The sequence below is a fragment of the Stegostoma tigrinum genome, chromosome 31 (assembly GCF_030684315.1).
Source record: "Stegostoma tigrinum isolate sSteTig4 chromosome 31, sSteTig4.hap1, whole genome shotgun sequence".
NCBI lineage: Eukaryota > Metazoa > Chordata > Chondrichthyes > Orectolobiformes > Stegostomatidae > Stegostoma > Stegostoma tigrinum.
The window spans coordinates 27,483,319-27,511,058 of record NC_081384.1 but is presented as its reverse complement, the minus strand read 5'-3'; the positions used below and the strand labels follow the sequence as shown (position 1 = coordinate 27,511,058).

General features: G+C 41.4%; 1 long non-coding RNA gene across 1 annotated transcript in view; it reads right to left on the bottom strand.

The window, feature by feature from the left end:
- Positions 1 to 3,270: 3,270 nt before the first annotated feature.
- Positions 3,271 to 27,740, bottom strand: part of LOC125466420 (uncharacterized) — a 30,930-nt gene continuing 6,460 nt past the window's right edge. The window contains exons 3-5 of the long non-coding RNA XR_007250448.2: positions 8,054 to 8,220; positions 4,933 to 5,008; positions 3,271 to 3,968 (exon numbers count right to left, since the gene is read on the bottom strand). This is a non-coding gene — a long non-coding RNA (uncharacterized LOC125466420). The remainder of the gene's footprint in view (positions 3,969 to 4,932; positions 5,009 to 8,053; positions 8,221 to 27,740) is intronic.

Here is a 27,740-nt window from a genome sequence, read left to right as displayed (position 1 = left end):
TAGCACCTAATGCAGCCTCAAAATATGAGGCATTTTGCACATGATCCTTGAGGTTAAAATGGTATTCCCAGATGCTTTTGTGTACTCCTTAACTGTAAATCTGTCTTTGTCATAGGCTTCTGTTTATTGAATTCCATTATCCCCATGAAGAGAAGATTGATTATTCAGGAAATGCTCTAAATATGCATTAACAACTTCAAAGAACATGACAGACAAGAGCCGCTGTTTGAAGTCAACTAAATGACTGCAGATCAGAATGCTCAATTTAAATAGAGACACACATTCCATCATCATTGGGTAAGTGCAGTTATACGGAAATGGTGATTTTGTAATAACTATTAAAGAATTCCATATTTAGTATTTAACACACACAGTGTTTGCTGCTATTCACCTGCATTTTTGTCAATATATGACTCTGACAACAATGAGAATGCCTCAGTTGCTGACTCCAACTTGTGCAAGTAATTTGTATAACCACAGCTGGGGAAGATTTGATTTTCCTCTTACATAGACGGAATGAACAACTATTTAGGAATTACTGAAGAAAACTTTGCATTTGTATAGACCCCTTGCACAATGTCGAACATCTCAAAATCTCCAATTAATCAAGTGCCTCCCTTTGAGTCAGGGAGTTCAAGTCCTGCTCCAGACCCTTGAGCCATATCAAGGTTGATGCTTCAATGCAGTGATGAGGAAATGCTGCACTGTTGGAGATGTTGTCTTTTGGATAGGATTGTAAACCAAGGTGCTATCTGCCCTCTCCCATAAACTGTCTTATGGCGCTATTTTGATTAAAACAGAGGTTCTAGTCCTAGTATCCTGGCCAATATTTATCCCTCAATTAACATCATTATCTGGTCATTGTCCAGCTGCTTCTTAATAGCAGCTTGCTGTGCAGACATTGGCTGTTGTATTTCCAAATGCATAAGAGAGAGTGCACTTGAGAAAAGTAGTTTATTAGTTGTAAAGGGCTTTTGAAACATTCTGAGGTTGTGAAAGATATATAAATGCAAGCCCAAGTAGAGACAAGGGCAGGGTTCATGCGCTTTGGTGCTGGCTAGTCTTGGGCCAGAGACCCTGCCCCTGACCTCAGCCCTGTAGGACACCGAGAGCCCCAGGCTCTAGTTTTTGAGCCCTCAGGTACTCCAATCTCCTGGGTCCTGAGCCCAACTCTTTCTTTAATGAAACAGAAACCAAAAAGAGGTTTTCAGTCATCTAGCTACCTCAGTGAGTTTCAAAGTAATTCAACTTCAAAGCAGTAATTGGTTAACCGGTTTCAAATTTATTCATGGAATATTTGCACAGTGCTGGCTTTCAAATGGGTTCTGATTCCAAAAAGCACTATTACTGTGTTTTAATTAAAAGGGGCCAACCATGTGGAAATACAAGATAACAAAGCCAGTAGAATTCATTTCCAAATTACTCTGCTTTTTATAAACAGGAACATATGCAAATTGATACAAAACAGCACATGTATTTATTTGAACTTGTACATATTTTAAAATGACCTTTGCCACCTTATTTGCAAATGAATTGCTAAAAGAACATGGGTAGTAATTTAATCACTCTCCCAAGAAGATTTCAAGGTCACTGTTTGCTGACCAGTTGAGCACAATGGGTTATGTTCTAAGGTTGTTTGAAAAATACATTTAACAACCATTCAAAGCCAAATTTATATCAAGTTAAGTAAGATATATGCATGTGATCAAATGATAATAAATTAATTTAAACATTAGTGAGCTCCAAGTAGTTAAAATGTTTCATTTTTTAATATGGAATCTGTATTTCCTGTTTTATACTTCTAAAAACATTTTGTTGTTCTTAAACCTGGAGATATTAATAAAGCATTATTGATTATTTTCGCAGTGTCAACAGCATACAATTACAGGTTATGGGTAAAATGCAAATAAAATGCAAACACTGTTTTTTACAGTGCCTCGACGCGAGACATCTGTCCCAGCCTCAAAAATATCTCCCTTTGTATCAATGTGATGCAGAAGACTTAGGTCATTCAGAAAACAGCTTGTTGACCATTTTATGAGTAATTGTGTGATGCTGAGATAAATCTGGAAGAATATATGAAGGGATAAATAAAAAAAGAAATTGAGATAACTTACTAACCCGAGAACTAGAGGTCAGTTATATCTCAATACTGGTTTGTTTAATTACTATTTCATACACTTTTTGGTTCAGTTGTTTTTGCTCTGGTTATTGCAGAAGACACTTACCCTATTATTATACTGGATGTGCTCATGGCAAATGATTAGGACCCTTATATTGGATTTTGGGTAGGAGATAAAAATGGGCGGTGTGAAGTTGGGAAGCTATCAAGTTGGAGATTGTGGATGGGAGATGTCCTGAGGTGATGAGGTTGTTGATGATCTAAGAGATGCTGGCTTGGTGATCACAGGTAGGGTCATGATCAAGGGGGGCGTTAAGAGGAAGTGTCAGAGAATTGCCGCCTGCCCTCAATGATGTAGAGGTAAGTTCGCCATTCCACCACCATGCCCCCACTTACCGGTGGGTTTAACAGTGAGGTTGGGGTTGGAGTGGAAGGCTGCGTGTTCCGATGTGGAGAGATTGGAGTAAGGAGGATGGTGGAGAGATCCAAGCAATTGATGTTACAGCAGCAGTTGGAGATGAAGAGTTTGCGGGAGGGTAGGAGGCCAGGAGGGGTTATCCAGGAGGATGGAGTTTTCTGGACTGGATGTCATGGGAGAGAGACTTACTGAGTTCTCTTCAGAGGGAAGAGGAAAACTTCTTCAATGTAGGGCCTCCCTGACCTGTCCGAACCTGTTCATCTTGCTATTCATCTATCCGCTCCACACTTCCCACTGGCCTCTCACTATAACCCCTAACCTGCATCCATCTATCACCATTCCACCTTACTTTCCCAGCCCTATCCCCCAACCTTTATTTAGTTCTGGGCTCCCCTCCCCCTCCCCAGTCCTGACAAAGGGTTTTGGCCTGAAACATTGACTTTCCTGCTCCTTTGATGCTGTCTGACCAGCTGTGTTAATTGACTCAGGAAGAAGGTCAATAGTTTTCTGTGACTCGCAGGGTTAGGTGACACCAACTTCTCTCTGCTCCTTCACATGTCCAAGGCCATCCCTCACTGGAACTTTGGCACAGCACAGGTAGCTCACTGGGGATCGTGGACTATAACTCTCATCGTTCCACTCAATGGCTTTCACCCACTTCACCTTCCCATTATCCCTTCCCGCCCTCTGCATTTCCTACTCACCCGCTGGGGCACCCCACCACCTCTCCTGCTCCTGCACCCCCCATTAACTTCTCATCCATCCACTTAGTGTTTAAGAGCCTTAAGGGCTTCCCGGATCTCTACTACAGACCACCAAAACCTAGCATCAATGGTCTCATATAATTTGACAATTGATGGAGTGGAAGTCTTTTCTGTTGATTGACACTACACCTCAGTGATAGGGCATTGTTTAAACAATGTAGGTGCAGTTGATAGCGCCTGCAGCAGGGAAAGACAGTGATGTTGGTCATTCCTACTCCTTGAACTGCTGGATTCTCAATCAGGTGGATTTATGGGTTGAAAATTGGGAGATAACACACAGGTCCCCAGTTGCTCCTGAACGGAGCTGCTAACATAAAAAAATGCAGGCCTTGGTGACCACTGGGATGGGATTACCATCCATTCCTTCACAGTGCAAGTCCCGTTTCAGCAGACAACAATTTTGTGATGATGACGCAAGACATCCTTAAGTTGTTTTTTTGTAGTCTCCTCCAGACAGTTCTCATCATTTTCCTCCACCTTCTTGTTGGGTCTTCAACAGCTACTTCTCCCTCTGGAGGCCATGTAGCAGGTTGCTGCTATTGCTGGACTTGCTAATGAAGTAGAATTGCTATATCATTGTGCATTGCCTTTGTGGTTGGAACAAGGCCACAAGGACTCCAGTCACTGAGCTCTCATAGAGACGTGAAATATATGAGTAGATATGCTGTGGAAAATGTCAGAAAGATAATTCAATTTTATTGAAGAAATTCCTGATCTATCACATCAATGACAATAAAGCCTCTTGTTATGCCCTCACAAAAAGCATGGCAAGGAAGATTCCCTAGATGGTCATTCTCATGCCTCCATAAAGAGCTGTCAGGTATGTGACCCTATCCAAAAAAATTGTACATCCAATGCTTTCATGATACATTTTGGCAGAGTGGGACGAGTGTTGGGGACAAGATTTCTGCAAGTAGAACATCATGATAACAACGTCCCTCTGCAAGACAAGGCTCCCTTCCACAACACAGAATGTGTGCTAGTGTAACTAAAATTTAGTGTGTGAATGTGACAGCTCTGAAGTAATGTCTTTCAGGGCTTGCTTTGAAATGTGTTTGTGAAATGGAAACTTCAGGTCCTGCATTGAAGTGCCCTGTTTGATTACAATTAGTTTAGCCAATGAGACAAAGAAACAACGAAAGCACACAAATGCAAGGTCATTTTACAGAACAAAACGGTGCCAATTTAGAACTGAGATGAAGACGAATTTCTTCTCTCTGAGTTTTGAGAGTCTTTGGAATTCCTTGCCACAAAAGCTGTTGGGGCAGAATCCATGTGTATATTTAAGGCTGAGATAGATCAGACTGGGAATCATGCATGATGGGGAATGGTCAGGAAGGTGGATGCAAGGAATATTGCATTATCCATGATCCTACAGACTGGCAGAACATGCTTGAGGGACCTAAGGCTATAGTCCTGTTCCTATTTCTTATTGTCTTGTGGTTTGCTTGAGGCTATAATTCTTAAATTTGCATTCTTGAACAATAAACGACCTGATGATGAAGTGCAAATTAAAGACAGATGCTGGCATCACTGAATCAGTGGAGGCATGATTGTTGCAAATGCCGCTAGTAAGGCCTGAACTTCCAAATATTTTATGCCACTCTTGGAGGGAAAATAATACTCACCCAGCCTATGTCGCAGACAGTAACAGCCTGTTATTGCACACTAGGTCTCCCTCTGCACTGTAACAATTCTGTGAATCTATGAATTAAATTTGTAATAGCAATTAGTGATTTTTGCTTGACTCTGTTTTTCATATGCATAATGCATTTACAGTTTTTTAAACAATGTAACACAATACAGAGATGGCTATAATTTAATCAAATCTGCTGAAATCTGTCACTGATATCATTCAGCATTGTCGTCAAAAATTGTGTTATTTTAAATGTCTTAGAGACATAGAATCTTGTCTTGGGTGAAATCCTTTCATTACTTTGGTCTGTTAGTCATCATTCTTGGCATTCAAAATAAATAAATAAATATTTTTCTGGTCAGATCCATTTCACGTGAAAAGAAATCTCATGTGCAAGTATATTGAATGTCAGCTGTGGCTTAATGGTAGCACATTTGTTTCTGATTTTGAAGATAAGGTTAGTGGCCATGTATTTGTTTCTGAATCTGATAATCATTGGGTTAAACCCTACTTCAGGTATATATACATGACACTTGGGCTGATACTTCATTTGCTGTGAAACACATCCTCAAGTTATGACAGAAATGTAAATGTTTCTTTTCCTGAAAGAATAGAAACTTGGGTAAAATGAAGGACTGGATAAGAACTTCGTTAATCACAGGAAATACTGAGCACTTGTGAGAGATGTGGTACCACATCGGAAGTTTCTTATTGGAGCATTCTAGGGGTCAGTATTTGGTCTCCTGTTTGAGTAATTTGAATAAAGAAAGCATTTGTAAATGTTCTGAACAACAAAAATCTTGTACTTAAATACAACCTTCTGGTATTCTGAAGTTATCCCAAATTGCTTTATACTCCATGAACTATTTTTGAAACATAATCTGTTGTTATAAAGACACAAACAGCCCCCAATTAGCTCACAGTAAGATCTCACACAGAACATGAGATGAAAAAGCAGTTAATCTTTCTCCTGTGAGATTGAGCGATGGAGCTGCATTATTTAGAACACTGCCACATTATTCCTTCGTTCAGCATCTTGGTTTTACAGCACGCTTGTGAGACCACAACAACATTATCTCAGTTCTCCAATCTGTAGGGAAATGGGAGCTGAATTACATCCTATTGTGGGCCTTAAAGGTCTGACTTCTATCAGCCAAACCAGGGATCCAAGTTAGAAGACACACAAACAAAGAATGCTGTAAGGTCAGGCAGTGCTTGTGGACAGAAACAGTGTCAATCTTTCAGGCTGGTGTCCTTTCATTGTTCTGAGGGAAATAGTTTCATGGTCTGTGCTAGAATGCATTGCAATACTAACCCGTGCTGTAATGGCAAATTCCTCCAGGAACAGCCTTTCCTTTAGTTTCACTATACTGTGTTACAACATTCATTTTCCCTGACTTGTGGAAACAGCCTTGTGATAGAAACTTGTAAATGCACAAATGGTGCAGGAAAAATATTGAGGGACAAATATATGTGTCAATGCCAGTGTTTTGCAATGATATGAGCATGACAGAAATAGCTGTTGGGTGGGACTCAGTGTAAGTCATAAGAAATGTTGGTCACTTGATACATTTATATTTGAAATACTTCTGACTTTTATAATTGTGATGCCAAATAATATGTGACTTTTATTATCAGCGCTCTGGGATATAATACAAGATGCTGTTCTGACAAAATGATTCTGCACTGAGGGACGAAAATTGTGATGACAATTGCTCTATTAAAAGGGTTTGACACTTGACATTGTAGTCTGAATAAATATGTTACTTTTAATGGTTGCTTTTACACCAACTGCTAAATGAAAAGCTAGAAAACCCTAGTTACATTTATATAAAATATGACGGTGATTTTCAGAAATATCTCCCAGTAATTAATTCAGCAGGTATGGTAGCATCTATAAAGTGAATAACAACAGGCATCTCTATTCCAGCGACCTTTCATCAGAACAGTGACTGCTGGTTATGGAGGGACATGCAATATGGTTCAAAGACAGTGTCCTACAAGATCTCTAAACCCCCTGGATGAAACAATCATTGTCTATTCATGGTGTTAAGGTTCATAGATGAGAAGAAGGGACATGGTGTCCCATTTTAGCACAAAGCTGCCTTATGATAGAAACTGAATTCTGGTGCAGTAGGATGACTCTCGGTTATTGTTAATTTATGAAACAGACTGTCACCAACAATATTTGTAATATAAAGGGAGAGTAAAGAGTTATGGGATCATTGCCAAGGCAGGAAGGAAATGGAAATGGAAATGATCAATACAAAATTCTGTATTAGCTTATGTAACTGGGCTGAATGATGTTGTTGGGTTACATTTCATAAGTTGAGATGAGAAACTGTCTTTATATTTTCTCCAAGCTTTTTACACCCAAAAGACTGAATTTACCAATTATAATAACATTTCATTCAGACTTTAACATAAAAAGGATGACATATGTGTGCACAGACATCAGATGACAGCTTTGGAACATAGCCACTAGTGCAGGCAAGACAGTGAATACTGGTGCCATCTCAAACCTGGGGAAATTAGGTTAAATTGGCAATTGGAAAGACATTTCTTTTTAGTTCATTCATGGAATGTGAGCGTCTCTGGCAAGGCCAATATCCATTGCCTTGTCATTAAGAACTGTTAACGGTCAACCACATGACTGTGAGTCTGGAGTCACGTGAAGACCAGACCAGGTAAGGATAGCAGATTGCCTTCTTTGGAGGGTATTAGTAAACCAATACATTTTTTTTCAAAAATGACAGGTGAATATGGTTACAAGACTACTATTACTAAGGCAAAATTTCAATTCCAGGTTTTTTTGAAAAAAGTTAGTTTATTTATTGAAAATTCTCCAGCTTTTGTAATGGGATATGAACCCATGATCCCAGAGCATTAACCTGAGCCTTTGATATCTAATGAAATTACCACTACATCATCATCTCCAGTCTGGCTGCAGAACTGTGGAGTAAAGGGTCAACTGAAACTTTACGCCAACAACAGCCTCTTTTGCACATGCCAGAGAGACATCAGATCTGGGTTTGTAAGACTCCAGAAAATGGTCTCTCTCAACATCCCTTGTATGTAATTACTTTGAAAAGAGCCTGTAAATATTCACTTACCACAGTTCATACTGGTCTTACTACATGGTGGCAGGCAGTCACCAGATCCAGAAAATTGAACCCAAGCAACAAGGTGCTCATGATGGGAAGCCGACTGATAGGACAGTGTTACAGTTGAAGGACAAGGACAACCCAGCAACTCTTGACCCTTAAAGTAAATGAAAAACCTGAAGAGAAACACAACAGAAAAAGAAAGCGGACAGTAACTGAGTCTACACATTGAAGTTCGTGGAGAAGATTTTCCTGTTGCTTTTTAACTGCATTATCAATTGGTCATGGCTCAACTGTTAACACTCTTGTCTGTGAGTTGTAGAGGCTGTGGTTGAAGTCCTACTCCACAATTTGAGCATAACAATTTGGAAAGGTACAGAGGAAGTGTTGTCTTTTAGATGAGACACTAAATCTTGGCCCTTAAAGTAAATGAAAAACCTGAAGAGAAACACAGCAGAAAAAGAAAGCAGACAGCAACTGAGTCCAAGGTCCACATAGAAACTGTGCCCCAAAGAGGAAAGCTCATACAAAAAGTAAAAAAAGGGCAGGAGGAAGGCCATAGCGGTAAACTTTGTAAGCAATGAACAATTTAGTTGGACATGGTGAATAAAACATTATGAATGGTTGGAGGTCTTTAGAGGAAAGAGGAAGAGCAGAACACTCAGAGAGCTAAACCACGGAAATCTGACAAGGAAAAAGGGCTTTGTTGACACTATTAAAAGATATCACCGTCATGAGCTAAGCCAGCTAGTAGCATAAAACATCATGAGAATGGAGGGTCCATGGTAGAACTTCACTGGGCAGCACAGAAAAGGGAAAACAGATCACAACAGTCTGCAGCACATCTCCAGGCACAAGAGGATATTAAAGAGCAAGAAAAATGCTTTCAGGCCATAGCTTAGGGTTTTTTTGACTTTCAACAATAGATGGTGACAGATTGACCACTTATCAACTGTCTCAAAGAATCCTTACAGTGCAGATAGAAGCCTCTTGGCCCATTGAGTCTGTACTGACCCTCCAAACAGCATCCCATGCAAACCCAACTCCATCCCGAGAGCTAATCCACCTAACTTGCACATCCCTCAACACTGTGGGCAATTTAGCATGGCCAAACCCACTAAACTACACATCTTTGGAAACTGGAGCACTCGGCAGAAACCCATGCAGACATGGGGAGAATGTGCAAACTTCATACAGACAATCATCCAAAGCTGGAAGTGAACCCAGGTCACTGGCACTGGGAGGTAGCAGTGCTGACCACGAGGCCACTTTGCTGCTCCCACATCTCCCTCAACAAACAGCTCCAATTTAGCACTATTGCCTAAAGCATGAGAGGTAAATGGACAAGGAATTGGATTGCATAGAAATTTTGTTTAATTCATTCAGAGGACATAGGCATCAGTGGCCATTTATTGTCCATCTTTAACTGCTCAGAGTTATTGCTATGAATCTGGAGTCATGTGAAGGCCAAACAAAATAAGGCTGACAGTTTCCTTCCTTAAAAGACCAGGTGGTAAAATCTTAGTAAGCCAGATGAGTTTTTGCTAGCAATCAACAATATTCATCACTAGCTGCTTAATTTGAGATTTTTATTGAATTTCATCGACTGTCACGGAAGGATTTGAACCTAGTCCCAAGAACATTACCTTTATCTCTGGGTTAATAATCTTGTGGAAATATCCCTCAGCAGTGACTTCCTCAAGCTTGAATGGACAGGAGGGGAATAAGAAGACTCGGGAAAATGAGAGAACTAAAGGAGGAAAATGACAAAGGGAGGAAACAAAACAGGAATGGCAGAGAGAAATGAACAGAAATGGTTCACAGAAATATAGCCGCAGCAGAAAACAACATAGACTGCCACAGACAGCAAAAGAGAATAATCAGAATGGCGAAGAAAGGAAAAGCTGCTTAAGGAGATAATTCTTTCCGTTCCTCCTCAAGTTCCAGCTTTTATCTTCCACCCTTGAACCTTAACTGGTCTAATGCATGCCTGCTGTCAAAACTTGTATACCATTTAGGTTTTTAGGAATGGATTCTACTTACTCACCTGTGTTGCTTTCTAATTGCTCATTAATTTCCTTTTACATCTCCCCTTCATCTGTTGTTTATTATTTCTCCAGTCCAGGTCAGCTCAGGTCAATGAATTGTTAAATTGAGAATTGCTGATACTTACTAATTCTTTGCCATGTTCTTCATGTACCTAAACACCTGTGGACATGGTGAGATATCAAAGCTGACTTTCTTTTTGCTTTTTTGCACTGGTTACAAAAATTGCTTTAGTGGCACCACACACAAACTACTGCCAAACTGCTGCTGATCCACGATAATGAAATGTGAGGCTGGATGAACACAGCAGGCCCAGCAGCATCTCAGGAGCACAAAAGCTGACGTTTCGGGCCTAGACCCTTCATCAGAGAGGGGGATGGGGTGAGGGTTCTGGAATCAATAGGGAGAGAGGGGGAGGCGGACCGAAGATGGAGACAAAAGAAGATAGGTGGAGAGGAGAGTATAGGTGAGGAGGTAGGGAGGGAATAGGTCAGTCTAGGGAAGATGGACAGGTCAAGGCGGTGGGATGAGGTTAGTAGGTAGGAGATGGAGGTGCGGCTTGGGGTGGGAGGAAGGGATGGGTGAGCGGAAGAACAGGTTAGGGAGGCAGAGACAGGTTGGACTGGTTTTGGGATGCAGTGGGTGGAGGGGAAGAGCTGGGCTAGTTGTGCGGTGCAGTGGGGGGAGGGGACGAACTGGGCTGGTTTTGGGATGTGGTGGGGGAAGGGGAGATTTTGAAGCTGGCCCACCGACTCCCACAGCTACCTAGAATACAGCTCCTCCCACCCACCCTCCTGCAAAAATTCCATCCCCTATTCCCAATTCCTCTGCCTCCGCTGCATCTGCTCCCACGATAAGACATTCCACTCCCGCACATCCCAGATGTCCAAGTTCTTCAAGGACCGCAACTTTCCCCCCACAGTGGTCAAGAACGCCCTTGACCGCGTCTCCCGCATTTCCCGCAACACATCCCTCACACCCTGCCCCTGCCACAACTGCCCAAAGAGGATTCCCCTCGTTCTCATACACCACCCCACCAACCTCCGGATACAACGCATCATCCTCCGACACTTCCGCCATCTACAATCCGACCCCACCACCCAAGACATTTTTCCATCCCCACCCTTGTCTGCTTTCCGGAGAGACCACTCTCTCCATGACTCCCTTGTTCGCTCCACACTGCCCTCCAACCCCACTACACCCGGCACCTTCCCCTGCAACCGCAGGAAAAGCTACACTTGCCCCCACACCTCCTCCCTCACCCCTATCCCAGGCCCCAGGATGACTTTCCATATTAAGCAGAGGTTCACCTGCACATCTGCCAATATGGTACACTGAATCCACTGTACCCAGTGTGGCTTCCTCTACATTGGGAAAACCAAGCGGAGGCTTGGGGACTGCTTTGCAGAACACCTCCGCTCGGTTCGCAATAAACAACTGCACCTCCCAGTCGCAAACCATTTCCACTCCCCCTCCCATTCTTTAGATGACATGTCCATCATGGGCCTCCTGCAGTGCCACAATGATGCCACCCGAAGGTTGCAGGAACAGCAACTCATATTCCGCTTGGGAACCCTGCAGCCCAATGGTATCAATTTGGACTTCACCAGCTTCAAAAGCTCCCCTTCCCCCATCGCATCCCAAAACCAGCCCAGTTCGTCCCCTCCCCCCACTGCACCACACAACCAGCCCAGCTCTTCCCCTCCCCCCACTGCATCCCAAAACCAGTCCAACCTGTCTCTGCCTCCCTAACCTGTTGTTCCTCTCACCCATCCCTTCCTCCTACCCCAAGCCGCACCCGCATCTACCTGCTAACCTCATCCCACCTCCTTGACCTGTCTGTCTTCCCTGGACTGACCTATCCCCTCCCTACCTCCTCACCTATACTCTCCTCTCCACCTATCTCTTTTGTCTCCATCTTTGGTCCGCCTCCCCCTCTCTCCCTATTTATTCCAGAACCCTCACCCCATCCCCCTCTGATGAAGGGTCTAGGCCCGAAACGTCAGCTTTTGTGCTCCTGAGATGCTGCTTGGCCTGCTGTGTTCATCCAGCCTCACATTTTATTATCTTGGATTCTCCAGCATCTGCAGTTCCCATTATCACTGCTGCTGACCCACTCCTTGATTTAGGAAAACGAATCCCCTGCCAGAAAGAAGTGGAGGCTAATGGACGTAGACAAATTGGAATTAATTGATGTTTCCCAAAGCCAGTGTTGCAAAACTTGCGTTGATACCAACAGTTGCTGATTCCTTTCAAATACAATAGGCAGTCCAAGTCAAGAAGCAATTCCGAGGGTTATTTAAACTGGTCTGCTGCCCCCAGGTAAAATGCTGAAAGGTTTTGACAAGTAGTCGGCTTGGATTACATAATGGTTTTGTAATTATTTTGAGAATTTTAATATTTTGACTTCTTGTAGTGGTGTAGACTGGGAGTGGATTAAGAACATTGAAGTTCATGGAGAAGATTTTCCTGTTGCTTTTTAAGTGCATCATCATGGCTCAATTGTTAACACTCTTGTCTGTGAGTTGCAAAGGCTGTGGTTGAAGTCCTACTCCACAATTTGAGCATAACAATTTGGAAAGGTACAGAGGAAGTGTTGTCTTTCAGAAGAGACATTAAATCAAGGCTCCATCTGCCCTCTCATTAGATCTCATGGCATTATTTTGAAGATGAACAGAGCAACATTACAGAAAAATCCTGGTAAATATCACATTGCTCTCTGTCAGAGTTTAATGTGAACAAATTAGCTGCTGTATTTCCATCATTACATCAATGGCTACTCTTTAACAGTATTTTGATGATTGTAAGATACTGATATATTCAGTGGTTATGAGAGGTACTATATAAATTCAAGGGTTTTCTTAAGGCATTGCATCCACATCTTTGTTTCTTGACTAGCTGGAGTGGTTAAGTATGATCAAAAGCTGCACTTAGCTGGTGAAGCCTTAGTATTCAAGAGGGAGCCGATGAGGGACAAAATGGAAGTAAAGTACTGCTAGCAACTAAAAGGTGACATTTGGAGTGATTCAGTCCTAAAGAAGGAAGACTGATGCAAAACTTCCAAATCATTCAGTCTTATCTGTATGTCACTGGTGTCAATCTTTTAGTGTCAAATGGAACTGTTGTAAGATAAATCCTCATTAAAGTTCATCATGAGATGAGGTTTATTTGGTAGATTTGCTGCCACCGTCTCTTTGCTCATAGGGGTCTCCAGGGCCTGCTTGGTCTATCATGGTAAGGGAAACTACCTGTCTGTCTGATCAGGAAAATCTTTTTACTTAAACAACATCTAGTTTATTGCAGGATAGCATTCAAGTATAAATCACGTCAGTATGATAGACATTGTCATAGTCGTAATGAGGGAGACCTTGATATTTGTTCTTACTCCACTGAGAGTCAGAAGACTGTCCCACCTGTGTCCATGTGACATCATGTATTGAGCTGTGCTTAATGCACCCCTCAACATTCAACTTTTCAGGTCATTGCATAACTCCTCCACAAAGATTATTCCCTTTTATTAACATTATACATCTGGTCTCGAGACTTCATTATTCTCCCTGAACATGTACTCTTAAATGTGGAAGAATAAAAGATATCTGGATTGAAAGCCATTAACCTTGAATCTCCTGTCGACATTCTGAGGTTTATAAGTTACTTACATTATGACATGCCTCTTTGGGTTCATCCCAATCAAGTAATGTTGGCTAATTGATCTGGAATTGAAAGATGTCCCTGCAGTTTCATCACACAACTCTCTCAGCTGTTGAAACAATATACAATGTACAAAGTTGTCTGCAGCCACAACAGTGACTGTACCTTTCCTGTTTGGATCCCATATCTGCATTTGATGTCCTTGGCCCTAATGTGTCAATGTTGTGTACAGTGGTGTCTATTACAGGGAGTGACCTGTCGCTCAAATTAGGATTGTTCCTTCATATATACATCTTGATAGTACCATTGGGTGTAAATACAGGGTCAACTTTTTACATAGGATAGGTAACAGAGTAACTTTCTACCCATCTGACAGTGGAACCACTCTGGAGTAGGACAGATCAGTAATTTAGCAATGCGGTATAAACATCAGCATTTTTCTTTCAAAGTGACTTCACTCTCTATACCCCACAAATAACTTTTTAATTCAACTGTGGATATCTCAGCAAGTCTGTGACAAATTCAAACGCAGACTGGCCACAGAGTGATTGAAGCACTCGATAGTGAAATATGGTCCAATGTCCGACACAACCATATCTACAATATCACCTGCCTTACAACCACTTCATGAAAGATCCTCTGACAATCTAAAGTGGTGGTGTGTAATTTTTCACCTCTATCTGCTATGAAAAATAGCAAACAGTAATAAAACATGACTTCCTGTCCAATATGAATAAGTCTGTTCTCATAGTTTGTTGGAGAAAGGGGTAGCTATCTATGGTTAAGTTTGTGAATGGCAAAATTCACGGTCAGCTATGAGACATCAAATCTCTTTTGAGATCGTTGGCCACCATACTGATGACTGAGCCCTGTGTCTGCATTTCCCCGGTGTCCCTGGTGTATATTGTCTAAGATATCTTCTCACAGTGAAGCCAGAAAGACCAGCCTTTCAGCTTACACCAGGAAGCCACCTGCTATTTTAAAATATTGCTGGTGCTCAAAACAGGTTTTTATGGTCAACAGAGTTGGCCTCTGGTCTGGCCAAAATTTAACTCAACATTGACGAATAGTAATACATTTACAGTCTCTTTTCTGTTCCTTTCATATTTGAGCCTAGTTACAGGATCAAACAGATCACATGTTACCCATTTGGTCACAGGACAGAACAGTATTTGCCATACCCCTCTTTCTCGCCCTTCCTGTCTGTTAACAAGTAAGTATTAGATTTCAGTCAGCTTCTACCTATTCAAGCCAAGATACTTGTTCCGTTCTCTCCCAGTGCTGTTCAGTTGTCTCTCTTTTATCATTTTCTCTGGCCGTATCACATCTGCACACAATTATCACTTTCCACTGATATAAGAGAGGGATTGAAACTTCGGAGACAAGAATGATCTGTGGACATTTTGCTCATGACACTTCTCATGAACCCGTACTCAGCAATCAAGCTGTATGACAATCAAGTTTGATATTCAAACAGAACCCACTTTGTGCAACAATTCAGCTGCTTGAGAGAGATAGTAGGAACTGCAGATGCTGGAGAATCGGAAATAGCAAGGTGTAGAGCTGGATGAACAAAGGAGGTCAAGCAACATCAGAGGAGCAGGAAGGCTGATGTTTCGGGCCTGATGCTGCTTGGCCTGCTGTGCTCATCCAGCTCTACACGTTGTAAATTTAGCTGCTTGGGCAAACTTACTGGCTTCCTCTAATTCAGCAAAAAATAACAACAGTTTTGAGTCTGCAGTGTTGCCAAACCCTTCAATAGAGGTAATATACTGTACACTATGGGGGGTTGGTGGGGGGGTGGGGGGGGGGGTGGAATTCCACATTTTAAGCCAAATGAAACTGAAGAAATGGAAGATAATGAAGGGAAAAAAAAATCTTAACACTGACCTGCGGCAAGATATGTTCATTAGCAGCTCAGTGAAGAGCACTCCTGTGGAGTAATCCATAACTATTATGGTTAATCTTAGTATAGACTGGGAAAGGTACTGTGTAAGGAACAAAAGGAGGAGTGGGAGGGAGATCTCCTTAAATGTGTATAAGTAAGCAATTTTGATCAGTGTGATTCTAGCTCAATGGAGAGGGAAGAAATTCTGGGTCTCATTTTTGGAGAATGAAGTGGGGCATGTACAGTATATTTTGTTGGGACCAAGTTAGGAAACAGTGATCATAATATCATAAAGATTAGAGTATTTAATGGAAGGAACCTGGTAGATTCAAGATTATAAAAACGTAGTCCACAGGGGGAGGTCTAACTTTATCTAGTTGAAAAAGAATCTGGCCTACATGGTTTACAATCATACTTTCATGGAAAAAACAGTAAATGATACATAGGAAGCATTCAAAGAACAAAGGGTTTGGGTACGGAGTACACACATTCCTATGAGGGAAAAAGGATAGTATAAACTTCAAATGATGGAAAATGCAACCGTTGTAATGAAACAGAAAACCCAAGCTTGTAACATTTGCGAAGTTCATTGTACATTAAAGAAGAAAGCTGAATACAGAAAGAACAGGTAGTACAGATACAGTGGAAAAGGCACAGTATGAGAAGGACAAACAGCCCAAATAAGAAAAATGATATGACATAATAAAATATTTTTATGAACACAGTAAATTGGAAGGTGGAATCTACTTAAGGTCAAAAATATCTTTTTGTGGATGCAGAAATTTGAAATAAATTAAAACAGAAAACCAGTTCTGAGCAACAGTCACTCGATCCAAAACGTTAACTTTGATTTGTCTTCACAGATCCTGCCAGACCTGCTGAACCTTTCCAACAATTTCTGTTTTTGTTTGCGATGTGAAATAAATACTTTCACTAGAGAAGACAATGTGCTGAACTTGCAAGAAAAGAGGAAGCAGTAATGACATTGAATGGATAAAAATAGATTAAGAGGAGGTACTTAAAAGGTTGGCAGTCCTCGAAATACAGTCACACAGTCCAGCTGGGATGCATCCCAAGGTACTAGTGGGAAAGTAATGATCTAACTGTAGAAGCTCTGGCTGCAATTTTAAAATCTTCCATGTAAATGAGTTGGTGCCAGAAGATTGCGAGACTGGTGGCTTACAAATGTCACACCCTGTTCATAAAAGGGCAGAGCAATAATTCTGACAAATGCAGCCCATCAATTAAGCATTGATGTTGTGGTAAGTTTTAGAAGTTATAACTGGGACAGAATTACTTAGCATTTGGGTAAGTATACTCCATGATGTACTTGAAGATGTTGATGCTATGTGCCAGTTCCCTCACACATTGGACTGTTTCACATTTGTGTAATAACAGGGGTAACGAGCAGCAGGTGGTCAAAAGACAATGTCATCCCAAGTATGAGCAAGGACATTACACTGAATGTGAAATTGAAGAGAATTTACTCAGCTACTGATGTGAATGGCTTCCAGCCTGACCATTTCCAATACTGCATTCCCCCTCTCGGCCAAATATGATGGTGACCTCTTCCAACAGCATCAGGATCGGTGGAGAGGCAGGAACTTCTGTTACTTCCTACCTGTGTGTATCAGCTATTCTTGCAAAGAAAAGTAGAAGTAGGTTTAGTCTCCAAGCTTTTGAAAGGTGTTGACAATATTTGAGGCAGTTTAGCATAGTGTATAGTATAAAGGAAAAACACAACAAGGCTGGGAAAGGGAACGATGGCAGATTTTGGGTGTGTGAATGGACACAAAAGGGGATGCAGGAAAGTATTGCTAGTCTGGTTAGAAAGAGGAGAATGAGGAGAAAGGAAGGGTTCTGAAGATAAAGCTATCAGGGTACAGTGATGCAAAGTGAAAGCCTAAGAGAGAATCTGGTCTTGGGGCAAACTTCATGGTGCCTTTCTTTTTTCCCTGCACTACAACTTGGGAACAACATTGATGGCATTTATTTGTTCTATCGTATCATTATATTGATATTGAAAAATGATAATAGTTGGCAGTTTGTTGCATAACTCATAGATCATAGAAGATCATAGAATCCCTACAGGGTGGAATCAGGCCCTTTGGCCCAACAAGCCCACACCAACCCTCAGAACATCCCATCCTGCCCCATCTCCCTATAATCCACCTAATCTACACATCCCTGAACACTATGGGGTAATCTAGCATGGCCAGTTCACCCTAACCTACACATCCCTGGGCACTATGATGAAACTGAGTATGGCCAATCCACCTAACTTGCTCATCTTTGGACTATGGGAGGAAACCCGAACACCCAGAGAAAACCCTAGCACACACAGGGAGAATGCACAAACTCCACATAGACAGTTGCCCAAGGGTGGAATTGAACCCAGGTTCCTGGCAATGTGAGGCAGCATTCTAACCACTGAGCCACTGTGCCATTTTGAATATTTATTTATTTATTATTCTATTTATTATTATTATTTATTTAACTTTACATTGTTATATTCAGTGCTTCCTTTTAAAAGGAAATAAAGCATCTTTCTGTTGCTAATTTAATTCATGAGTATCTCCACCTGTGCATCAAAGAAGTTATTGGCCCTGCTGCAGAAAATCATTTTGTCCTAATCATGACTGAAAGTTACAGTTTCTTTTCACAAGACTGTGTTCTTACATTGAAGTAGCAATTACCCACCAATCTTCCTCTCCAGTCAGTGAGCTACCTGTATAGAGTACGAGCATTGGCAACTGCATGTGAGATAACCTGCCACCAAGTCATCCTTTACTTACACATGCATAGTGCTTGGCACTGACCCAGCTAGCTCAAGCCTGTCTTCCTAGAGCAAACAGAATCCCTGACACTCCTGTTCTTATCTGTCAGCCAAGGATCCCTGATTGGACCAGGTTAATAGGCCCAAAGAGGGAACTCATATTCCATGGGCCCACCTGGCTGACCTCATTCCAATCACTTAAAATTGGATCTAGTCACACAAATAAGGCACATAAGGCAAATGCAACAGAGGTCCACTGCCTATTTGATCTAAGTTAGTTATCCAGACTTCTCCTCCCACCTCCTCCCACCCACCCTCCTGCAAAAATTCCATCCCCTATTCCCAATTCCTCCGCCTCCGCCGCATCTGCTCCCACGATAAGACATTCCACTCCCGCACATCCCAGATGTCCAAGTTCTTTAAGGACCGCAACTTCCCCCCCACGGTGATTGAGAACGCCCTTGACCGTGTCTCCCGCATTTCCCGCGACACATCCCTCACACCCCGCCCCCGCCACAACCGCCCCAAGAGGATCCCCCTCGTTCTCACACACCACCCTACCAACCTCCGGATACAATGCATTATCCTCCGACACTTCCACCATTTACAATCCGACCCCACCACCCAAGACATTTTTCCATCCCCACCCCTGTCTGCTTTCCGGAGAGACCACTCTCTCCGTGACTCCCTTGTTCGCTCCACACTGCCCTCCAACCCCACCACACCCGGCACCTTCCCCTGCAACCGCAGGAAATGCTACACTTGTCCCCACACCTCCTCCCTCACCCCCATCCCAGGCCCCAAGATGACATTCCACATTAAGCAGAGGTTCACCTGCACATCTGCCAATGTGGTATACTGCATCCACTGTACCCGGTGCGGCTTTCTCTACATTGGGGAAACCAAGCGGAGGCTTGGGGACCGCTTTGCAGAACACCTCCGCTCAGTTCGCAACAAACAACTGCACCTCCCAGTCGCAAACCATTTCCACTCCCCCTCCCATTCTCTTGATGACATGTCCATCATGGGCCTCCTGCAGTGCCACAATGATGCCACCCGAAGGTTGCAGGAACAGCAACTCATATTCCGCCTGGGAACCCTGCAGCCATATGGTATCAATGTGGACTTCACCAGTTTCAAAATCTCCCCTTCCCCCACTGCATCCCTCAACCAGCCCAGTTCATCCCCTCCCCCCACTGCACCACACAACCAGCCCAGCTCTTCCCCTCTACCCACTGCATCCCAAAACCAGTCCAACCTGTCTCTGCCTCCCTAACCGGTTCTTCCTCTCACCCATCCCTTCCTCCCACCCCAAGCCGCACCCCCAGCTACCTACTAACCTCATCCCACCTCCTTGACCTGTCCGTCTTCCCTGGACTGACCTATCCCCTCCCTACCTCCCCACCTACACCCTCTCCACCTATCTTCTTTACTCTCCATCTTCGGTCCGCCTCCCCCTCTCTCCCTATTTATTCCAGTTCCCTCCCCCCATCCCCCTCTCTGATGAAGGGTCTAGGCCCGAAACGTCAGCTTTTGTGCTCCTGAGATGCTGCTTGGCCTGCTGTGTTCATCCAGCCTCACATTTTATTATCTTGGAATCTCCAGCATCTGCAGTTCCCATTATCTCTCATCTCTATCCAGACTGACTCACTGGTTTACACATGAGCTTTGCCCAAATGTAAATGGTCTCCTCTCCCACATTCCATACAATAGTTTATTTACATCTGAAATCTGGCATGTGTCATGGATTGACAGACTTTAAGAAACTGATATCCCTCAGCTGTCTATTAGCTATATTAGTTCCACCTCTACCCTTCGCATTTGGACTTCTGCTAGCACATGCCTTCCTATTTGATGTGAGTATTATTTTAGGGTAATGCACAGGAACAAGACAAGTTTTAGAGTGCTAATTACATAAATTTTAGCAGCTATATTGCAGAGGTGCAGCAGTGCTCAGATGTAATACCAGTTTTGAAGTGCTCACTATATGAAACTGTGTATAGCAAACACATTAAGCACAGGTCTAGATGCAGACACACCCGAATGCTGCTAAATTTCAATGCAAACAAAGAATATGAATGGCTAATTGTCTGTTAGTGTGGAAAAAAAACTGCAAAGCTTTGACTGAAAAGTACAATGTTCACTAATTATCTTTCAGACTATTCATTGAAAGCACTAAACACATGGAAATAGCGTTATGTTCTTCAAAAGTTTAGTGGAATAGTTGAGTAAAATTATTGAACATGCTATGATAGAAATCTATTGTCAGCCTGTTTTTATTTGTAGTTAGTAGAAATGCTAACTCCAGCAAAATCTTTCTGAGCAATTGAGCTACGCGTTTACTCGGATCAAGCTGAATAATATGGGCTCCTCGGTTTAAAGTATTCAAACCAAACTCTGTGGCTATTTAACTAGATCAGACCTAAAAACCCTGCATAGCGCTGACTACTCAGCATAATGATTCAAGCTGTTCTGCCCCACTGTGGTTAATTTTCAATAATGCAGTAGAAGACATTTCAGCCAATTAAGAACACTGTTCCAGCTAATCACTGATGTCAGTGAATGTTTTTTTTACAAGTAGGCGTTTGTGGAGTACTGGTCAAATAAGCTTTAATGAATATGATAACTTCATTCAAATTATTAACTTCAATTTTTCGGTCATGGCTTCAATACTCCGTCAGAGGTTTATTTGCCCTACAGTAAATGAGTTCTCACCTTTCTTTTATGGATTAGGCTACTACAGATACTTAGTAGAAAATTAGCTTTGGCCTCAAAAACTCTTTCTTTCCTGACAAGCTTTAATTTTCCCAGTTCTGAAGAAGGGACACTTTGTTTTTAGCAGTTTTCCACTCATGGTTGAATGCCTTGCAAGCACCTAAGAAATATCAAGATGTTAAATCTCAGCGTTGGAAAATTATGAAAAACCTGTAACGTTGATCATTTTTACCAATGGACACAATAGTAAAGAAAAATTGTGACTTCGTGCAAAAAACAGATATTGGATAATGTTTCTGCTACTCTACTCCCAACATGTATGAAATTATTTTAATCAACCTGTTTGGACATGTAATGCTGTACCTCTGTGGTGTAGGTGGGACTTTAATCCAAACTTTCTGATTCAGATAGAGACACGACCATGACACAACAAAAGCTCCTAACAATATGTTTCAAATTTATCTTTACAACGTTGGTCTAGAAAGTGGATCAGAGCTGAAATGAGATTGGAAGGTTTCAGGAGACAGTAATCTGTAAATCAAGGTGAATCTCTTTTAGCTTATTCAATAATCAACTGCAGTCTGCTTGTTGTTGGACTCAGCTGACATCAGGTGAACTAACACAGGAGTTGTGCATTACCTGAAGTGTTATGCTTTGAAGTACAGTCCATGTGGATAGGCAGGTAAATTGTATAGCCATATGAGCATAGTAATGTCCGGTTCATGTAACAAAAACTAGAGGGATGATAAATTGCATGTTTTGTGCTGTTGGTTGAGGGATAAATGTTGGTTAAGATACTAATAATACTCCCTGCCCTTCAAATTGAGTATTGAGATCTCCAACATCCACTTGAACTAGTGATAGATAGACCATGCTTTAGTTTAACATATCCTTCCAAAATGTTATCTCCAGCAATACAAAACACCCTTGCTATTCTGTTTACTGTCTGCCAGTCTGATTTCAAATTGATTGTAGTTAGTATCTTTCATAAATGGACCGAACAACACTTAATTCGATTCACATTTCCCGATCTCATTAAACATTCAAATTTCATTTTGCACGGTCTATCCATCTGGTTGGAACTTAGGTTTAAGTAGCAAACAGATTGTGTGCAAACTCACCATATACCACTCAGTGCACTTGGATACTGTAGTCAGATTGATCTAAAATGTTCTTTGAGCTTTATTGACATTCAATTGTTCTTTCCGTTATAGATACAATGCACAAGAAGCAGGAAAGGTGTATTACAGTATGGATCCCAGTTAGACATCACTAACCCTTGTAAGTGACTTGGCTCTGTTGTAGGAAACTTAGTACTGCGAATAATTACAGTGGTAAGATAGTAGGAAAAGCAGACCTGAAGAAATAAAAGCACTTAAGATGAATTAGAACAGAAATGCGATCCTACACGTAATGTAAAGTTACATCATAAAAAGCATCATTAAACTGAAGACGCCAATGGAAATGCAATGTAATAAAGTTTAGGGGCATGATAATATGTTAAATCAACATTTCAGTCGATCATTCAACATCTCCACTTGGTGTCATGCAAAAGCATGTGGTTGAAAATGCAAATTGCAAAGAATAACTGATAAAAGTTTGGAACTAAACACTCAAAAAGCTATCACTAAATTGAAAATTTTGTTCCCATATCATCTAGTGCTTTCATCAAATGCAGAATGTTTTGACAAGGACTGGAACCAGAATTCCAGCTTTGGAATAAACAAACATATAGCAGATACATCCCTGTGCCTATATACATGTGTCCATATAGAGCCTGGGCAACAGAATGGTTAACATCTTTATAGAACTCATGGCATAAATGAAAATGTAGCAGCTGGTACAACAAGTGGATAAATGTGACTGTCTGATAGTCCTTGTTCCTCCGACCCCATCCCTAATACTCAACCAGTGAGGATGAATGACAATTCCAGATTATGTTAATATTCAACAAATATTTTTACTAAAATGAAAAGATGCAAGTATTCTGTTTGTGTAGTTGAGACTTCAGACCCCACAGGTGCTTTAATGATTAATTTAATGTGTCTTTGAAGCAAACCTTAGCCATGATGTTAGACCAAAAAGTCAGAAAAATGAGAAAGCAAATCTTCTGTGCCGAACTGAAAGTTGTAGATATTATTTGGTCATTTTAGGCATTTTGGAGTTAAGAAGCTGAATAAATATCTTTTAAATCAGTGGTTCAATGATGGCTCTGTGGGGAATTGCATCATGATCTGTGATGCTGAGCTCTAAAGATCAGCGAGATCTGAAACACAACCTAGTCTCTATTTGGTAAGGTGATTATAGTTAGATCATACTTTCATAATCTATTTAGGGTTAGGGAGGGGACAGTCTTCTTGGTCACTTGGACAAGGTAACAGATGGTGGACATTATTTGTACAGCTATATCCCAACGTAAATCAGGAAATAAAGGAGAAGAGTAAAGCAAAATTGAATAGAAGTTAGGGGATAAGGCAAAACATTGAAATTAAGGATTATCAGATTAGTCGTGATCTCACTGAATGGCAGAATGCAGTTGATGGACTGAATGGCCTATGTTTGGTAAAATGTCTTATGGTCTTAAAATGGGAAAAATTAAGTAAAAGAGTAGAAAACAATAAAAACCTCCATGGGCAGAGCATGTTGTAGAACCAGTTTGGGGTGGAGATAAGAAATAACAAAGGAAAAAAGTCATTGGTGGGCTGGTCTACAGGTGAGTATAAACAGTTAGTGGTTGGCCAGGAGCTGCTTACACATAAAAATAGCCACTTGTGAAGTTACCAAATCCCCAGCCAATGGCATTGGCTGGCTCGAACCAGATCAGCTCCAAAGAACGAGATAAGGAGCGGATCCTTATTTGGAGGAAGAATGATGAAGTAATCCCAATGGTTTCCTCGAATGATCCTAAATTGGAAAGACACCAGCTTGTCAGACGAGCTACGAAACAACAAGGACAAGACACCACAGTTCGGGAAGATAAGGAAAATGGATAAACATGAAAAATTTCAGTGTGCCAGCAGCCAAAATGCCGGAGAGCAACTTTCATGAAGTTGCGGATCAATGGTTGTAAACGTGGACACAAGCCTGAGATCTGGGAGAAATCACCTGGCCAACTTGAGTTTCTACTCTCAGGTCTTTAGCCTTTATTTTTGTTGATTGTTCAGGTGGGAATATCATGGAAACCAATGGGTGTGCACCTAGCTTTTAGCCTTGTATAAATTGCTGTTAACCTTTTCCTAACCAAACGGTGTGAATTGTATATCTGTTTTAACTAAATTAATAAAGTTAGTTTTTGGGTGATATAGACTTGACTGTTAGATAATAAAATGTGAGGCTGGATGAACACAGCAGGCCAAGCAGCATCTCAGGAGCACAAAAGCTGACGTTTCGGGCCTAGACCCTTCATCAGAGAGAGGCCCGAAACGTCAGCTTTTGTGCTCCTGAGATGCTGCTTGGCCTGCTGTGTTCATCCAGCCTCACATTTTATTATCTTGGAATCTCCAGCATCTGCAGTTCCCATTATCTCTAGACTTGACTGTTGTTCTCTTTGGGTTGAGCCAATAACTTGTCATGGGCAATAACTTGGTAACACAGTGGTTACATTATGGGACAAAGCATAAAAGAAAAAATAATTAAGGCTTTTAGGAAAGGTACTGCTATAAACATGGGTGATTTCAATCTTCATTTTGATTGGATGAATTAAATTGGCCTGCAAATGTGTTAAGTGTTTGGAACAATTTCCTAAAATCATACATTTTGGAACGAATTAGGGAACAGACCAATTTAAGATTGTAATGCGTAATGAGATAGGATTAATTAACAAACTCAAAGAGAAGGGTTCTTGGAAGAAGAATGATTATAACATGATAGAAAATTAAATTTAATCTGAGGGTGATCATTGAGAACCAGTGTCCTCAGCCTTCAACTTAAGGCTGAAGAATAAAGGCTATGGATATGAAGACAGAGTAGGCTAAAATTAATTGGGAAAATAGGTTTAAATGTAAAATGAGAGTCAAGTGGTGGCAGAATTTTAAGGAGGTATTTTGTAATGCTCAGCAAAGATATATTCCATTGAGCAAGAAAGGCCCTATGAAAAGATGCTGCATCCTTAAGTAAGTTAAGGATGGTATAAAATTGTACATTGAGAGAAAAGATGTACAATGCTGTGAAGATTCATAGTAGACCAAAAAAATTAGACAACTTTTAGGAAACAGTAAGGCTGAATTTAAAAAAAATGAACTTAGAGTAAGAGAGAAAACTAGCAAAAGGTAGAAAGCCAGCAAATATTTCTACAGGTATGTGAAAAGCAAAACAGCAGCTAAAGTGAATGCTGTTCCCTCAGAGGGTGAGACTGAGGAATTATAATGGGAAACAAGGATATATCAGAGGCTTTGACCAAATACTGTCTTTCAGTTTTCACATGAGTGGACACAAAATCGCATCTCAAGAATGAGAGGAAATCACAAGAGAAAGGGGAAGAAATTAAGACAGTCGTGATCATGAGAATAAAGCGATCAGTTAAAGGCTGATATGTCCTAGGGTTTTAAAAGAAATAACTGCAGAGATAATGCTTATCTCAGTGCTTGCATTGGTTGTATTCTTTCAACATTCCCAGAATCAGGAAGAGTCCCAGTGAACTGGAAGACTACAGGTGTAATATCTAATTTCAAGAAAGGAGAGAGGCAGAAGACAAAATCGTTTGACCAGGCAGCCTAATATCTGTCATTGGGAAATTGCTAGAATCTGTTATCAATGAAGTTATAGCATAATAATGAGAAACTCAAAATGGAATCAGGGTGAGTCAACCTGTCTTGTGAAAGTCAAATTGTGTTTTACTATTTACTAAAGGTTTTGTGAGGCAGTAAAAAGGAGGGTTGATAAAGGGGAAAGGAGATCAAGGATGTTGTGGTTTTGGACTTGTAAAAGGCAATTGCTAAGTGTACTGAACAAGATAAGAGTGGATTTGGGGATGATACATTAGCATAGATAGAGTAGGAAACTGTTGGGGTAAATGAGTCATTTTCAGGTTGGCAAACTGTAACTAGTGGAGTGCCACAGGCACCAATACTGGGTCCTCAGCTATTTAGCACGTATTACTGACTTTGATAAATGAACAGCCTGTAGCGCAGACAAATTTGCTGATGATACATGATAGGTAGGAAAATCAATTTTGTGAAGAATACAAAGACTCTAAAAAGGACTATGGATCGGTTAAGTGAGTGGGCATAAAATTTGCCAGATGCATTATATTGTGGAAAAATATGGAGCTGTTCCCTTTGGCAGGAAGAATCAAATGACAATTTTTTTTAACTAAGGAAAAACTGTACAATTCTGCAGTACAGGAAGATCAGGGTGTTCTTATTTATGAATCATACAAAATTAATATGCAGGTACAAGTAAACAGGAAGGCAAATAGAATGTTTGCTTTTGTTGTGAGTGAGATGGAATATAAAAGCAGGAGGTCCTGCTACAACTGTGCAAACTATTGGTGAGACTGTTGCTGAAATATGGTGATAACAAGGTGTGGAGCTGGATGAACACAGCAGGCCAAGCAGCATCTTAGGAGCATAAAAGCTGACGTTTCAAGCCTAGACCCTTCAATAGAAAAGGAGGATGGGGAGAGGATTCTGAAATAAATAGGGAGACAGGGGGAGGCGGAGCGAAGATGGATAGAGGAGAAAATAGGTGGAGGGGAGAGTAGAGGTGGGGAGGTGCATCCCAAAACCAGCCAGGCTTGTCCCTGCCTCCCTAACCTGTTCTTCCTCTCACCCATCCTCTCCTCCCACTTCAAGCCACATCTCCATTTCCTACCTACTAACTTCATCCCACCCATGACCTGTCTGTCCTCCCTGGACTGATCTATCCCCTCCCTACCTCCCCACCCATTCTCTCCTCTCCAACTATCGTCTCCTCTATCCATCTTCGGTCCACCTCCCCCACTCTCCCTATTTATTTCAGAATCCTCTTTCCATCCCCCTTTTCTGATGAAGGGTCTAGGCCCGAAACATCAGCTTTTGTGCTCCTGAAAAGCTGCTTGGCCCGCTGTGTTCATCCAGCTCCACACTTTGTTATCTCGGATTCTCCAGCATCTGCAGTTCCCATTACCGCTGAAATATGATGTGCAGTTTTGCCTCCATACTTAAGGATGTGTATATTTGCATTATCAACAGTTCAGGGAATATGGCTGATTCATGAGATGAACGTTTTGTTTTATGAGGAAAGGTTGAGCAGGTTGGGTCTACACTCATTAGAGTTTAGAATACTGAGAGATGATCTAATTGAAACATATAAAATTGAGGAGGCTTGACAAAATTTGAGGGAATGTAGACTTAAGGTAAGTTTTAAAGAAAGGATCTCTCATATAAAACAGAGGACAGGGGGGATTTAGTTTTTCAAAGTATTGTTACTATTTAGAACTCTCTTCCACAAAGACCACTGGATATTGAGTCATTGGATATGTTCGAGGCCGAGTTAGATAGATTTTGATCTACAAAGGAGTCAAGAGTTATGGGGTGCAAACAGTAGAGTGAAGAAAATGTCATTATTCGATCATTCTACTGATTGCTGGATCAGGCTCAGTAAATCAAACGGCAAAAACCATTCATCCTGACAGCCTGATC